Source organism: Protopterus annectens, chromosome 7.part1, assembly GCF_019279795.1.
Source record: "Protopterus annectens isolate FY-2018-M chromosome 7.part1, PAN1.0, whole genome shotgun sequence".
Lineage (NCBI taxonomy): Eukaryota > Metazoa > Chordata > Ceratodontiformes > Protopteridae > Protopterus > Protopterus annectens.
Window position 1 is genome coordinate 82,399,106 of NC_056740.1, and position 15,438 is coordinate 82,414,543.

A 15,438-nucleotide genomic window follows, 5' to 3' on the forward strand; every position below is an offset into this window, starting at 1 on the left:
ATTTATAATCAGTATCTCGCATATATACTCTATATATATATATATATATATATATATATATATATATATATATATATATATATATATATATATGTATACATATATATGTGTTTATATTTATAATCAGTATCTCTCGCTCTCTCTCTCTCTAAATATATATATATATATATATATATATATATATATATATACACACACACACACACACACACACACATCTATATATATATATATATGTGTGTGTGTGTCTATGTAGATACATAGATAGATAGATAGATAGATAGATAGATAGATAGATAGATAGATAGATAGATAGATATAGATGAAGTTCAGTGGGTGTGTGTGGGGAGTTTCTCCTCATATCACCACCTCCCACCTGTAAAAAAATATATATGTATGTATATATATATATATATATATATATATATATATATATATATATATATATATATATATATATATATATATATATATGTATAGGAGAAGAGCAATCTTCAATAATCAATCACCTGCATTTTCATTTTTTTTTTTGTCCTTATGTTTGGACTCAGCAGTGTGAGTTACATTATTTCAACAGGATCAGTATGAAATGTCAAACGGATATTCAAATAGTCTGGCAGGTAGTCAGAGTGTGTATGCTGTGAGCTGTAAACAAGCTGCTTCATGTAATCCAGGGTTTAACTCTCTTGGCCTACATCTACTGTCTGTGTAAGTCTAACAAAGTTACTTGTACCAAGCAGTGGTTTGGGAAGATGTTGGGACTTTGGGCTAGGCTGCTTAATGATTCCCTTAGATACATACCTACATGTACCTGTGGACCTAAGTACATAAGTGTAAAGCTCATCATTACCTCACTGCAGCTCACTTTTTTTTTTTTTTTTACAGTTCTGTCTCATTTTCTGCAGGGTGTCATTTAACATCAACAATATTAATTGTTAAAATATTAACACTGTTGATAAGAAAACTAGTAAGTACCAACCCGGTACCTCCTGAAGAGAAGCATACTATCAGTATAAACACTAATCAAAATTATTTATCAAGAAACCTGATAGGGAAGCTCATTATGGGTGACAATATCCTCGACCTGATCCTCACAAACATGTGGGAAATTTCACCCTTTCATATGTAACATCCTTGCTTGTCAGGCCGAACTATAAATTTGTATTCTTTGAGACTGAACTATAATCTGTGATCCCATCTAACTCTTGAGTACTTATTATTCCAAAACAAACTTACTACTATTGCTTGACACACTGGCAATAATTAAAGCCCCCCCAAATGCATGAACTCTCCTAATATGCAAAACATTTCTTAGAAACCCTTTAACATCATGTAAGCAGCTGTAATGAGGGTGCTGCACCCAGTCAAAATAAGCACAGTGCTAACTCAGAGAATAAGCCACCGTGGTGAAATCCAACATCAAAAAGTTATATAACAAAAGGAAGAAAATCATGGCCACAACTAAGAAGTGCAATGTGCAGCAAAGCACGAACACCCTCATCAGGAGTCGTATCAAATCCACCATAGCCAAATCACAGGCAAAGGACAGCCACAAGGCATTCTTCAGCTATGTCTGCAACTGATTGCAAATGGGACTATCTATATGGAGCTAGGGGATATAGCAACCTACTGACTGATAACTTTAGCTCCATTTCCAAGTCCAATCGCCCACATACCTCTCATCTCTTACCCCCCACAAAGATGTTTTAAGGAGCATTTTTCAAGATTTTCTCTTCTTCCAGGTTTTTTTGTCTTGTTTTTTTCAGTAGGGAGGCATCTTAGAGAATACCCCTACAATGGAAGAAGCTTCCCATCCATGTGAAGCTGAGTTAGTCCCTCACCCTATTCAAATGCAACGTGGACCAATAGATGGAGAACTGGAAATTTACTGCTAGACAGGCACCTATGCCCCTGTTAGTCTGAGGTAGCTTGTAAATGCTCTGCCACCTGAACACAAATAGATGACCCTCGGTAATTTATCCTGTCATTTCTAAATGGGAAAAAAATGGCCAATCTTAAAAAGGACCCTAGGGTTGATAGCCCAGTAATCACCTGTAAACCATGATTTTACTACTTCATAATTCAGAGCAGTTTTATTTTTGTACCTGGCATTTCTTCTTCACCCAGTTAATGTTTCACTCATTCCCTGATTCCTTTGAGTCTATTGTTGTAGAAGACTTACAAATCATGCCAATCCTGAATTTACTTCCATAGCTGGTATTAGTTAGCTTTACAATTGCTTGACCTGCTGACCCTTGCACAAAGTGTTAGGCATCAATGTTTTGACCATATAGACGAACTGCCCACCTGCATATGCACATGCTTAGTGTTCGGCATCAATGTATCAGCCGTATGGGTGAGTGGCCCACCTACTCATATACTTAATGGTAGATAGAGATGAGATACCCCATGGCTCACCATAGTCATTGTTAAGTAGCAGTGTGCTAACCTTATGGTTGGGTGACCAAATGACTCTCCTACTTAGACACCATTGTGTTAGCCATAAGGATGCATGTCCCATTGATTTTTATGTTCACTGTTAGTCTTTACAGTGTTAGGCTTACAGGTTTATATTCAATCACTTAGATTAGAATCACCTAGGTAGATGACAAAAACAATACCATCCACCTTCCTCTTACTATCACTATTAAATGGTTCTCCATTGTTGACAAATCTGCAGCCCTACTTACATCTAAACTAGAACAATGCTTCAGTGAAGTGGCAAGGTCTGAAACAAGACTGCCTTATAGGTCACCCCACTGCATTGACCTAAACCACTCAAACTGGTTTGAAGTGCATCATTACCACAGCTACTCTTAGTTAATCATATACCATAGTATAGTACACAATTAACAAAAAAGCTCAACCCTGACAGGAATCATTCAGAATTATGCACAATCAAGACAATTATGCTCATAAGACCAACTTCCTTTTAACATTCAAAAGTCCAGTAATTCAGCAGGAGATGTCCTGTACTCATCTTATGCTACAAAAACATGGAACTCAATCCCAGTTGGGTTTGATCTTGCTAAACCCATGGTAACCACTCATAATTTAGATATCATTTCTGACTGATACCTATTAACTACACTGGCATAGATGCTTTCTACTCATACAAATCTACTAACCTACCTTTAAATATTGTAAATATCTCTACCCATCTCCGATATCTTCATCCAAAGCTACCCTTTTTACCACTTCAACTTTTGTCCCTCACCACTTACTGTCCATCTTACCACTCTTACTACATAAAGAAAACTTTTCCTTACCCTGTCACTCATCCTCCACTTCCTTTCCATCATTAGTGTCACTATTCTCAGTTCAGCCCTAGCACTAGCATGAAATAACACAATTATAATGCTATCGACTCCATTACCACTTTTTCATATAAGTACAGTATGTAAAAGCTATTAAATCTTCTGCTTCATTTCTGATCTACTGAACCTTTCCAAACCTCCATGCCTACATGCACTAATAAATGTATATTCCACATTTTTAATTTTTCATCAACACAACATTTGACTTTCTGTCCATCACTATAATTCTTATATGATCATTATTTTGCTATGTTTATTATTTGTAAACATTTGTAAATATTCACTAGCATGAGTCTCTATGCAGTTTTTGTACATGTATAACCATTATAACTGTCCATTTGATGTCATGCATTATAAATTCATAACTTTGAAGTAGTACAAGGCTTGATTCTCTATGCAGTTTTTTTGTGCAGGTACTCTTACAGATATTTGCACTGGTTATGGCAACGGACATACGATGTGAAAGTGGATATATCACTTTGTAAATTAATGTCTGTGGATTTAGTCTTTAGCCTTGGAGGCTTGGGTACTTCTTAACCAACTTAGTAGAACTTGGTATAGTGGAGGTCCTATGTGCTGTAAATGTGTGTCTTGTGTTTGTAAATGTGGTCTGAAATGAGAAGTTATCCTCCAAGGTCAATAATAACATTCACCTCTTACATATTGAATCATTACATAAAGGAGTTGTGCTGTATAAAAAAGAAGAATGTCATTGTAATTCCATTACATCAGTGTTTCAAATTTTAGCTCTTTTTACAAGGCATGAAATCATTCCATAACTTTGCTTTCCGCATTTCATAAAACAACAGCCCTCAGTTCCATTCTTTTAAATTATGTATTCTCTTTTTTTCCTAATTATAAATCGGTTGTAATGTCACCAGAGCTATTTTTTACCTGGTTGTATGGCATAGACTGGTTAATTTCTGCTGGCACCCCAGACATGCCACATTTGATTAATGGCACAAGAAGACAGAAGAACCAGATTTTGGCTTACTTGTGCTGGGTGACCCTAACAGTAGTATTGGTGTCAAAATTGCAACATATGGGTCGGGTTACAACTCATTCACATTTGTAAGGGGTACTGGACATGTATTTGTATTGCATACGTATGTCACCCTAATTAAGTAATAATTACTGAAGCACAGCCACTATGAAGAGGAGCTTTACTGGTGGGGTAGCTAATGCCTGCTGTTTTGTATATGACAGCCGGATTACTTTATTCAGCTCTTATGTACAAAAGGAATGAATGGGCTTATTTGCTCTTGAACTGATTAGGAGCAAGTGGCTCATAGGGCTCTTGTCTTGTACAGTGGCTTAATGGGTTGCTGCTCAACCTGCGGAAAATGAATAAGTGAAGTTTGGACAGAAGAATTTGTCACGGGATGACCTTGTTATGAATAGAGTGGGGGGGGGCTGGATGTAGGAAGATACGTAAGTTAGATAGTGCGGGTAGAGAGTGGGTAGGAAAGAGTTAATTAAGTTGGGAGCAGAGAGAGAAAGTGAGGTAAGGAGTAGGGATGGGTCTTAGGGGGTTTTGTAGGGGAAACTGGTATGAGTAAGCACATTTTGGTGTGGTCATATTGAAGCAGGATCACATCTTAATGACCTGAGGTGTTAGTAAGATAGGCCTTGGGTAGTACTAGTCAGTGAGGTGAGTACAGTATGGGATATATATATATATATATATATATATATATATATTTTTTTTTTTTTGTAGATTATGGTGGGTGATATAAAGGCATAGGCAGTATTGTGTAGATATGTAGTGTAGACATATTTACAGGGGGTAATAGATCAGTGTTTTAGATCATGGTGGGGAGCAGTGATGGTTCTTTATTGTGTTTTCATGGTTTCTTTCTTTCCTATACTTGTGTCCATGGTGGTTTAGTGGTTATTTCTCTATCATTGCTTGATCCAGATTTCCTTACTTCTAGGTCTTCGGCTTATTTGGGTTCCCTGGTGGTTTAGCAGCGTATTCATCGTGTTTTCTTGTCATTTTGCTGTTTTAATTTGTTTCATGGTGGTCTAGTGGATTTTTTGCTTGGATGCGGTGGTTTTAATGGCTGTTTCTGTTCCTGGTGGTGTAGTGGTTATTCACGGGATTGTACTGTCAGTTGCAGCTGAGTGTGCATGCGCAGTAGCGCTAGTTTGGTGTCCTATGGGGAAAAAAAAAAAAAAAAATATATATATATATAAAGGAATGGAGCGAGAATGGCTTGGCTTGGTGGGTTGCAGAGGAGATTGTCGCTTGTTCGGGTTTGTTGGCTTGGTTGCTGGTTGCCTTCTTGAGTGCGGCAGGTAAGTGCTGATGGTGGGGGTTGGAGTTGCTAATGGTTGGTTTCTTTTCCCTGGTGGCTATGGTGTCTGTGTGGGGTTTGTCTGGTTGGTTTTCGTTGGTGGTTAGTGCTGGCTTTGTAGGGTATGTGTGGATGGTTTTGTTTCCCTGGTGGCTAGTGGTGGCTTTGTGGAGTTTGTGTGAATGGTTTTGTTTCCCTGATGGCTAGTGGTGGCTTTCAGAGGTTGTGTGAATGGTTCCATTTTGTTTCCTTTACCTGGTGGCTAGTCGCAGCTTTGATAGGTTTGCGTGGACAGTTTCATTCCCTGGTGGGTAGTGGTATGTCCATGGGTCTTGGGGAGTGTGCCATTGTCTTTTGGATGTTGTATCACTGGTGGTTAGTGGTTAGTGGTTTCTGGGCCACAGGTAAGCCGTTGTCACTTTCTGCAGTTGAACAGATAGTGTGGGCATGCACAGTAACGTCGACAATCATGGATTGCCTTCTTTATTAAAAAAAAAAAATAAGGAAAAAGCAGCAGAAAAGCTATACAGTGAAACAGCTAGTCTGTATGGGGAGACAGGGAGATCAGGCTAGGTTCTTTAGGTAAGTGGGGTTTGGGTGTGTATCATAGATAGTATTTAATAAAAAAAAAAAATATATATATATATATATATATATATATATATATATATATATATATATATATATATACATATAAAATATATGAATAATAAATAAATAGCAGATTGTAGATGGCATAGTCTGGGGTGAATGCCATTAGGTGGCAGAAGTAACTAGCTGTTAGATGCACGGGATTGCAGTTTGACATGCAGAGGTGCATGGTTCAAGTCCCAAGACAGCCAAATTAGGTTAGAGTGTTTTTTTTTTCTTTTTTTACCAGGCTCCGGGCTGATTTAGAGCAGGTAGGTAGGGCGGACGAGTTAGTTGATGGTAGGAGTTTCAGAGATAGGTGGTAGGCATAAGGATTTTAGTAATTATGTGTTCTATGTATCTGCAGGTACTGGATGGTTTTAGCAAGCATTTCTTTAAGGGTTGTTTTAACAACAATTTCTCTTTTGTTCCTTTAGGTTATCATGGCTGAAGGGTTGAGACAGAGGTGGGCCAGTATTGTGGAGCAGGCTGAGGACCTCTTCAAGGACATTTCTACTGAAGTTCCATCAACTAGTGCTCAGGATCAAACTTGGCGGAATAGGCAGACGGTTGCTGGAACCTGGGGGTCAAGGGCGAAGTATGCCAGACAGTCAGCATCTGAGGATGTGGCAATGGAGGTTGGGATGCCACTTGTGGCCCCTTCATCTTCTGCAGGTAATCCTTTATCAGTTCTGAGGGGGAGTGAGGAGAAAGTGGCAGCTACAGGAGGGGTGCCAGGGTGCAGCGAGGAGGTCCAAGGAATCCGGGGCACATGTTCTGCCGGTCTGTGGCATTTATTTTGAAAGGATGGATGAGTAAGCACCACAGAGTGTGGGTCACTAAGCTAGTGTGAGAGGATTTAGAGATGTGGATGAAATTTTTGGAACAGTTTAATGGGATTTCATTCTGGCAGTCAGATTGGGTAGAGCAATGGGAGATGCAGTTGTTTACTGATGCAGCTGGGGGTATGGGCATGGGAGCTTACTTTGCAGGCCAGTGGTTTTTCGATCCTTGGCCAGAACATTGGTCAGAAGAGTGGAAACAGGATGTTGCTTTTTTTGAATTGATGCCAATTTTGGCAGCTTCGGTGGTTTGGCAGGTTCATTTAAAAGGTAGGAGGGTGTTTTTTTATTCGGACAATACTGCAGTTGAGAGGGTGTTGCAGGTTAAAATGGCTAAATCTCCTCATTTGTTACTTGTTCTCATGAAACTGGTATTGCAAAGTTTGATGATTAACTTTTCCTTCACAGCATTGCATGTGCCTGGGGTTAAGAATGAGATAGCAGATAGCTTGTCTCGTTTTCAGTTTTGCAGGTTTTGGCAGGTGGCCCCAACAGTGATACTGCATCCGGCAATCATTCCGGAGGACATTTGGCAGACTGGTCCATAGTAATTGGCAGGTTCATGCAGCAGTCATGGGCGGTGTCTATGAGAAGAGCTTATGGTAGGGCATTTTTTGATTTTGACCAGTTCTTGAGGCAGTTACTGGATGAGTAGTGTGAGTGGTCAGAGGTTTTGTTGTTGCGTTACTTGGCCATGTTGAGGGAACAAGGAAGGGCAGTTAGGACAGTGAGGGTGGTGTTGGCAGCCAGTGCTGCTTTCATTCATTTGGCCAGATTGCAGGATTGGACTAGGTTCTGGGTGGTGAGTCGAGTATTAAAGGGTTGGGACAGAGTTGAAGGTGGGGTTGTAGATAGGAGATGGCCAGTGACTAAGGAGATCTTAAGCAGGTTGCTACAGGGTTTAGGTAAGGTGTGTGGATCCTTGTAGGAGTATGTGGTGTGGAGCACTGTCTACGTGTGGATGTATTTTGGGGCATTTAAAGTGTCTGAGTTATTGGGTTCATTACTATGGGAAGATGCGTCAATGTCACCTAGGGTGGTACATATTCAGTTGCGGTCTTCAAACACGGATCAGGAGGGATATGGGGTCCTGATGGTATTGGAAGCAACTGAGGTAAGTTGGAGATGTCCTGTGGTGTGGGGGATGAGATTGTTGGTGGTCCAGAGGGGTAGAATGCAAGGTTTGTTTTTTACTTCAGTAGGTGGTAAAGGCTTGATGGGTGAGCAATTGAATTTGATTATAAGGAGGGATCTTTGTAGTGTTGGTTTAGAAGGGGATACGTTTTCTTCCATTCCTCTAGGATGGGTAGGGCATCGGACTTAGCGAAGGAAGGAAGGAAGTTCTATAGAAGTCATCAAGAGGGTGGGAAGGTGGTCTTCCAATGCCTTTTTGTCTTATATTAAGTAGCTTTGTGGTAGGATTTGTTTACAGTTTTTTTTTTTAAGTAGCAGAAGGATCATCATCTTGGGTCATTCTTTCGTCTTTTGGGCAACTAGGTGTGCAGCAGTTAGATTCAATGGAATGAATTTGGGGCTGAACCGTTTTGGATGGAAACTCATCTGGTATGGTGTTAGAGGGTTGATGTGGAGTAGGATATTGCAGGTATTTATTGGGTTACAGAGTCAATGGGGGTTGCTGCAGTTGTTGTTGATTCATTTAGGGGGGAATGATTTAGGTAAGGTTCCAAAAAGGCATTTGGTACATCACATTTGTGAGGATGTGTTAGCATTGAAGAGGATGTATCCGTTTTTGGTTGTGATATGGTCTGAGATTTATTCCCCAGTTGGTGTGGCGAGAGGCAAGGAATTTTGTGGCAGTCGAGAGGGCTCAGAGGTATGTTAATTTTACGTTGGTGAAATGTTTGAAGGACATTGGGGTGCACATGATACGGCATGTGGAGTTTGAAAGCAGGGATCCTGTATGGTATAGGTCGAATGGAATTCATCTCAATGAATTTGGGCTTGATTTATTTAATCTCAACCTGGGCATGAAGGTGGAAGATCTATTGAAAAGTCATATGGTCTGAGGGGGAACAGCCTTTTGGGCTGGTGGGTGGAGAAGAGGGTCAGGCTTGACCCTCTTCTGTCCCCCTCAGTAGGATATTTGGAATTGATGGTGGATGACTTGGAATGGAATTATGGAATTGATGATATTAAGGTGAGCGGCGATGCTGCCTTCATGATTACTATGAGAAGTGAGTGAGTGGGGGGCACTGCTTATCCAAGGGTGAGCGGGTGCACTGCCCTTATGTTTACTATCCTATTTGTTGCAATGTTGAATTTGTGTGGCTCAATAAAGTTTGATGTTTTGTTTTTCATTTTCATTACAGTAAAGGTTGTCAAATGTCTTTGGTTGTCTGTGTTGATTTATTAGGACCGTGAGAAGTAAAGTTTGGAAGGGATGCATCTGTCATGGGATGACCTTGGTATGAATGGGGAGGGGGGAGCTGGATGTAGGAAGATAGGTAAGTTAGGTAGTGCAGGTAGGGATTGTGTCGGAAACAGTTAATTAAGTTGGGAGTTGAGAGAGGAAGTGAGGTAAGATGTAGGGGTGGGTCTTAGAGGGTTTTGTTGGGGAAAGTGGTATGAGTAAACACATTTTGGTGTGGTCTTTTTGCCCTCTCAACCCTCCCGTTTGGTGTGGCTTGACCCTCTTCTCTCCCCCTCAGTAGGATATTTGAAATTGATGGTGGATGACTTGGAATGAAATTATGGAATTGATGATATTAAGGTGAGCGAGGATGCTGCCTTCATGATTACTGTGATAAGTGAACAAGTGGGGGATGCTGCTTATCCAAGGGTGAGCGGGTGCACTGCCCTTACGTTTACTATCCTATTTGTTGCAGTGTTGGATTTGTGTGGCTCAATAAAGTTTGATGTTTGTTATTCATTTTCATTACAATAAAGGTCATCAAATATCTTTGGTTTTCTGTGTTGATTTGTTAGGACCATGACAATTCATTTGGTTTCTGGAAAATGGGCTTAACTTATTCCCTCCAGTAGAGCTCTTTTGAATGTGTACCTTTAACTCCCAGTGGGTGTGGCTTCAGACTTTAAAAAATGAATTTATCACCTTACAGTTCTAACTATTACTAATTGACAGAGTTCATATATCGATACAATTGTGTTTGCCATCATATATGCTTCAAGATAAAATATTATGTTCCCTTGTATATAGCATGGTTTTGGAATTATTAATGCAAATATGGACAGGCAATATTTGATGCCTAGAGGCATTGTAGGAGGTAACTGCAGAAATACCTGGAGACATCACTTAGCTGTAATGAGTTGTCAATGCAGGTAACTAAAAAATGTTTGCTTCATGTTTCTTTGATAAAAATTAAATATTTATTTTATTAATTTATTTTAATTTTGTTTACTGAGAAATGTCTGACTGTGCAGGGTTGCCCGTTTTCACTGGGGGCCCAGGGAAAAAAGCTCCATACAGTAATACATATATTAAAAATACAGTAATAAATAGAGAATAAAATACAGTGTTAAAATTGTAAATATATGTAGCATATACTGTAACAGAATAATAATGCACGGAGTATTACAGACGGTATGAGATTACAACATTTGCAACTTTGGACAACATTTTGTAGTTAGATGGATGTTTTCAAATAGCTAAGATCAAAAATTTAGCAAAAGTAGTGCTGAGACTCTTGACTGGTTCATACTTTTGATAAATATAGTTCAGGGTTCCGTGGTGAATGTACATGATGGTGGCATCAGCAGGAACATAGTGATGCACAGTATGCTGTAAGAGTATGCAGCACTAATAGTAGTAATATTCATACTGTCACTCTTTTTTAATTTCTCCAGGTCTTTTGGGTTTCTAATACCACAACGAGACTGGACCACATTCCAAAGTCAAAGTACTATAAAAGTTAATGAAATTAGTACTGTTCCAATCTTTGATGTCAGCCGGTAGTGCTCTTCACAGCACCCACAATGTGCTTAGTAATGACTCCTTCTGTGGTTCGTATGGAGTTACATGTATTGGTAGCATATCTAAGTACAATTGTAGATTCTTTTTTATAAGACCCGTTGCTCCCACTACTACTGGAACTGTCTGGGTAACTTTCTTCCACATTGCTCTCGTTTCTGCCTGCAGATCCTGGTATTTTATGACTTTGTGTCTCTCTGTATGCAAGACGCTATAGTCACTGGGTGTGGTGATTTCAATGATCAATGCTACTCTTTGTCTTCTTTTCTTGGACCACTATATCTGGTTTTCTAGCATCTATCTTTTGAACTGTTGGTAATGGATGATCCCATGTGATGTACACATCTTCATTTTCTATGTTGCTTTGTGGATCATGTTTTCAGTGTTTTTCAGCCACTTCAATACCATAACGTTTTCACAATTCCCAGTGCAAAAGTCTCGCCACATTATTCTGCCTTTCAGTGTACAGTCCTTCTGCCATTAATATGTCGCAACAAGCAACAAGGTGTGCAACTGTTTCCAATTTGGTTTTACAAAACCTACATTTGTCTGTTTCTCCCACACGTTTAATGGACTTTATAAACCAACGTGTACACAGCCCACTGTCTTGGGACACCAATATTAACCTTTCATCTCTTGGTTTGAATTCACCTCTCCTTAACCACTTCTGTGTTTGTTCTTGATCAACATCCAGAAGTTTTCTATACTTGCAACTATATTTATGCTTTTTCCACATTTCTTGCTTTCTCATCTGATCCTTCGCCTTATATTCTTTCTTTTGTTTTTTGGCACATTCAGTTGCTGCCTAATTTTTATCTACTTCTGGTTTGATTTCCATTACTGCTTGACGCTGATAAGTTTCTGCTAGATTAAGCAGAGAAGTCATCTCAGATTTATCCTCCTCATGTTTCAGAACTTTTACTATGTTTTGGTCTTGTGAGGTCAGCAGATATGTGTAGAGTTCCACGATTGCAGATCTATACATATAATCAATTTCAAGGAGGCCCATCCCTCCTTCAGAATGGGGAATATATAATCTTGGTATGCACTGATATTTATAAATCATTTGGTGAACATGAAGCATCCATCCATGTTTTCCTATCTAATCTATCCAACACATTTTGGGGCTAGTCAATCACTCCAAAACTGTAAGTTAGGACAAAAAGAGCATATTGGTTTATAGCTTGAATTTTGTTCCTAGATGACAGTGCCATTTTCAGGATTATTTTAAGTCTTCTGAAGTATTCCTTACTAAGTTTTTTTCACATTTGTTCATGTTTTATTTTTGATCCTTCATCAGTTCCCAAATATTCATACACTTCTTCTTACTCAAGGTTTTTTATATCACATTCTTGTCCCAAACTGATGTTTTCTCGGCGTTACAGTTTTCCTGCTTTAAAGGTTGCTTTTACACATTTATCAAGCCCAAATGTCATTCTTATATCATCTGAAAAAATATTGACAACTTACAGTTGTGCTTTCAGTTTGTCATCTGATGAGCTATACAGTTTTAAATTGTCGGCAAAGAGAAGGTGAGAAGTCTTTACACTTTGTTGTTTTCTAGGAGCCAGATTATAGCCATGGCCTATGCTGTTGAGTAAACAGCTTAATGGATTAAGGGCAAGGCAGAATAGTAATGGTGACAGAGTCACCCTGGAATACCCCCCTTTGAATTTTTATCCCCTGGGATAACAATTTGTCCTTTATCATTTCAACTGTAAAGTGGTCTGCCACTGCTTCATAGTCACTGTAATGTAATTGATCAGCGTGGGGTGTATCATATATTTTTAAGCACTCTTTTATCCATGAATGAGGGATAATATCAAATACTTTTCTGTAGTCAATCCGTGCCATACTTAGAGTCTTCCCCTTTTTACAGTTCTCCACTATGACTTTATTTAACAACAAATGATCTTTTGTTCCATATGCCTTTCTTTTATTGCCTTTTATTCTACTGCCATAATTGAGTTTTCTTCTAAATGACTATAAACTCTGCCGGCATGAATTCCCATGTATAGTTTATACATTGTCGGAAGGCAAGTTATTGGTCTATAATTTTTAGGGTAGCTTGCAGGTTCACTCTTAAACAGGAGCATTGTTTTCCTGTTGTTAGCCAGGTTGGTGTCTCCTCTGAGTGTGCATATAAATAGTTCTTACTCATGGCTAAATCTTCATGCAAAGATGTTAATACTTTTAACCAGAAGTTAGGTACTGCATCTGGACCAGAGGTTTTCCAATTAGAGGCTTTTCTTAACTTTATCTCAATCTCTCTGGCTGTTACTTCACTCCATTTCATATCATGTACCTTTAAACTTCTTATTCTTTCTTTAACTTCTTCTATCCATTTAGCATCTTTATTATGTTCCCCAGGATGACCCGCGGTGGTGGTGCTGCGGTAGCATTGTCGCCTCACAGTAAGATGCTGCCCGGTTCGATTCTCAGCTAGAGCGTCTTCTGCGTGGAGACATGTGTGAATGGGCGTACCTTCATTGAAGGTTGTGCGTCAGGCCTGGCAAGCCGGTACGTAAAAATCAACTGCCAATCATTAGTGCACCGGAGTTCTGCTGTGGCGACCCCTAACCGGGAAAAGCCAAAAGACACAAACAAACATTATGTTCCCCAGGATCTTCATAGATACTTCTCCAAAATGTATCTTTTTCTTCTTTTTTTGGCAGTCTTTCAATTACTTTTACCTTAATACCCAGCTGTCTATAAAACCTTGTTGGGTCATCAATAAATTGCTTATTTTGCACTTTTCCTTTATATTTATCTTCATATCAAGTTTTTCTGCCTGTGCTGAAATTTTTAGTTTGTTATTTGCGATAGTACATGATAGATCCTGGTCTGTTCTAATATTGCACATTGCTTTTATCACATCTATCTTTCTTAGCATTTTTGTTGATCTATCCCTTCTTCTATAGTCTTCTAACAGTGACACTTCTTGTTTTAATTGCTTTATAGTTTTCTCTATTTGATATTTCCATGGTGGTATTCGATTTCTCCACCTTCATTTCCCTCACTACCCTGTGTTATTGTGGTAGAACTTTATCAGTTATTAATTTAGCTGCACAGTAATATATCCTGTTTACTTATGTTATATCACATGGATCTCTATGAACTGTCCTAATTCCTGTGTTCATTTGTTTTATCAGATGTCTGACTTTTGGGGTTTTATTAACCTTCTGCAGTCTATTTCTTTCATTGATCTTGATATATCTGTCCATGTCTATTAAATCAAGTAATTCTTCTCCTACCTCATTTTCTTACAAACTGAGGGTACATCCCTTGTTTTCCAATTCCTGTGGGCATTCTACAGAAGGTTCTATAGCATCTTCCTGTGACAGATTCTCATCAATTTTATCCTGTGCCGTCCGTTGCTCTATCATATGGGAACTCACTGGCCTATCACTCCTCGACATTGACTGCATTAGTTTCCACAGTTTCCTGTTCCTTCCCTTGCTGTCTAGCTTCAAGTGAATGTTTATACTGGTTTCTTGTGGAAGGCTCCAAATTATCTTCATATGGCACCTGACCAATTGCTTCCTGTTCCACTGGTTTCCCCTTAATTTGGATATCTATTACTCTATCCTGCTGTGGTGTTATCTGAATTAGATTTTCTACACTGAATTCTTCACTTTGCAGGTACTCCATAACCTCACTTTCTATTTCTTTAATTTCTCCATTACTAATCTCATTTTCTTCTTTTCCTCTTCGTCTTCTTGTTTTTTGCATTGTAAAGTTTTCCATGTCTGGATTTCTCTGCCTGTATTTCTCTTCAAATGGCTTTGGTGCTGCTCTTTTTGTATTGGTTAGTTTTGCTTTCTCCTTTGCTTAAATATTACACCATATTAAATCTCTTTTTATTTCCCATGTCCACATTTCTTCTTCACATGTTTTCTGATCTTCCTGTTTCTCCCTGCTTTGGGGACTCACTCCATCCTGCTGTGATGTAACCTGTGTTAGACCTTCTACATCAAATCCTTCACTTTGCAGGCACTCCATAACTTCAACTTCTTTTTTTTTACTTCTGCTTTACTGATCTTCTTTTCTACATATCATCTTTGTGATATTATTTTTTTTTTATTGTGAAATTTTCCATATCTGGATGCCTTTGCCTGTATTTCTCTCTAAATATCTTTGGAGCTGCCTTCTTTACATTGATTAATTTGGCTTTGTTCTTTGCATAAATATTGCACCATATCAAATCTCTCTTTCATTCCTATGTCCATATTTATTTTTTATACTTTTCAAATATCTCTAGGTTTTGTTGTTTATATTTTCACACTTCCTCAGATGCTTTTTTTCTAAACAGATCAAGGTTTCTTGATTTATATACAGTTTTTCACAAATCTGTTGTATTAATGAACACAATTTTTTATTTGAAGCTTCTGACAGTTTTTCTT